Raw genomic sequence first — 2,633 nt, 5'->3', positions numbered from 1 at the left:
GAGGCCCAGTAGGCTGGGTCCATAACTGGGTCTCTCCCCTCAACCACAGCACCCAGCTTCCCCTGGAGACAGGGCAGTGCTTGATGGATGACACGAAGGCTTTTGTCTTGCTCCGTGTAGCTTTGGTCAATCAGCTGTTCTTCTCCCTTCATCCCAGGTCCATTTCTGAAAACCAGGTTAGCTCTAAATGTAGTGATCACAGGAGCAAACTGCGTGGGTGTGGATGTGAGTGCAAATTTAGAAACGATGCCACTTTCCTCCAAAGCTATTGCTTTCCTTCTTAAGAGGAGGAAAATGCCTAATTTCTGGGTTGAAATCATTTCTGTCCTTTTACTATGTCCTTGGAACTGCTGCAAGCCAATGTGTAGGTTTTTACTGAACTGTCAGCTTTGAGAGCAGATTTCAGAAAGCGGATCTCAGGCTTTGAAAGGAACTGCCAGTGAGATCAAAGCTGCTATATCTGGCTCAAGCATCATATCCCAGGCGCCTGAGTGAGTTTTGAGCAAGAAATAATTTAATAGAAAAACATGCCTCCAGTTCTGCATAGCAGACACTCACCAATTAATGGAATGTCAAAATCTTTTTGCCAGAGTGATCTTGTCCTTGGTATAAATTAAACACGTTTATTTGTCAGTTACTCTTAGCTTCTGTTTTGATTTTATTTTCCATTACTGCGTGGGGGAGGCAGTTCTGGGTGGTCTGTTGACAAATCGACCTTCCCCGCATGCCTCCAAGGTTACATCTGGCCATTGAGAGGAGCCCCCATGAGCCGTCCAGGCAGTAAGGGAGAAGCTGTTTCCCTTCCATGCCAGCTGTAGCCATTACCCAGATCCTTGGCTTCTCGATGTCCTCCTGAGAAGCCCTACTACGGGCTATTTGATCACAGCAGCACCCCAGTTTCTCTTGAGTTCCCTGCACCTCCAGATGCTTAAAAGCCACCTTCCAGCCTTTACTTACCCAGCCCTTGTAATTACTGAGGAAGCCTCAGGTCCTCTGTCAACGCTCCCTCTCTCTAGTCAAAAACCTTGGGGTGGCTTGTTTTCTAATGACACCCTGACTGATACAGGGTGAAGGTTTCATTTTTATCATGCCTCTTGTTGGGGGGTGGGGATCCCAGTTCCCCAAACCCAGTTGACCAGGTTCCATTGCTCGGCTGAGCTAAAAAGTTCAACAGGGCACATGGTAACCTGTGACTGATAGGAAAAGTAAGTGAAAACTGTAAACGCAACTGGAGCAGCACAGGCAGGGTGGAGAGAGTAAAAGTAACCTACACAAGTGTCGGGGAACAGAGGGACGTCTGGTGAAGAGAGGCAAGCAATCACCTGCAGGGTATAAACACCCCGTGTGAAATCAGCTGCCAGTCTCTCACTGGCCTCTCTGCACCTGCAGGCAGAGTTGCCCTTTCTTATTGATGAATGGTCTCATATTGGTTACCTAGGTTACCTCACACCACCCTCTGTGGGCCCCCCAGACTTCTGGTTCAGCAGCCAGGTTCCCTCCCACTCTCTGCAAGTCCCTTTTTCGTGTCCCTTCTCACCTCTGTCTCCTTGTAATACCCGAGGCAGTGACATTGGTGAGAAAGTTCTTACTGAGGGCACAAGGACCAAGGCAGAGTGTTTGCTGTGAGCACAACACATCTAAGATAAATTCCCCACCTTCAAATAGGTCCAAATAAAATAGAGATACAATAGTAACCACACACGCACAAAACGTGTATGTAAACACAAGGACCGGCTGGTGTGCCCAGGGGAGACTGGATCGGGAAACCTTCGGAGGAAAGAATGTCCGAGGGTGTCTCCTCTCCTTCCAAATTCTTCCCTCAGGTAAATGCTCGGTGGTCCGTCCCAACCCGCACCGTGGCCGGGACTGCAGCCTGCGCTGCGGGGATGCAATGCCCTCACCGTGGGCCTGGGAACATGGGGGACATCTGTCAGTAAGAAGGATTTGGGCTTCAAAAAATGTTTGCTTCAATATAGTTCATAAATGTGTTTGAGTTGGCCTAATAAAGTTTAAACACGTGAAATATAGAAAAAAGATAAAAAATGAAGATACAGTGTAGTAGCCCACATAGCTTTAAGGAAAGGAGAAGCAAGAGCTAAGCTTGGAAACACTCAGTGATTATAAGAAACACCAGTAACATTTGGTAATAGGACACCTTGGTGATAAGCGTGTGGGGAAGGGGCTGGCTCTCCTTATCCTGAGAGCTCGCCAGAGGAGAACATCAGTGACTGGCAGGCTCTACACCTGTAGCGCAAGTAGCCACAGGATCACATGTATAAGAAGCGTCAGGAGAGGTCAGGGGAGCGCGCATACGGCCTCTCCCACTCTGCGAGGTCAGTCGGGGAGCGCGCACACAGCCTTGCCCACTCTGCAAGGTGAGTCGGGGAGCGCGCATACACGGCCTCTCCCACTCTGCGAAGTCAGTCGGGGCGCGCGCACACAGCCTTGCCCACTCTGCAAGGTGAGTCGGGGAGCGCGCATACACGGCCTCGCCCACTCTGCGAGGTCAGCCGGGGAGCGCGCATACACGGCCTCTCCCACTCTGCGAGGTCAGTCGGGGAGCGCGCATACACGGCCTCTCCCACTCTGAGAGGTCAGTCGGGGAGCGCGCACACACGGCCTCTCCCACTCTG

Source organism: Otolemur garnettii, unplaced genomic scaffold (assembly GCF_000181295.1).
Source record: "Otolemur garnettii isolate 467f Iridium unplaced genomic scaffold, OtoGar3 scaffold00107, whole genome shotgun sequence".
Taxonomy (NCBI): Eukaryota; Metazoa; Chordata; class Mammalia; order Primates; family Galagidae; genus Otolemur; species Otolemur garnettii.
The sequence above is the reverse complement of the archived record's forward strand: the minus strand, read 5'-3'. Positions refer to the sequence as shown.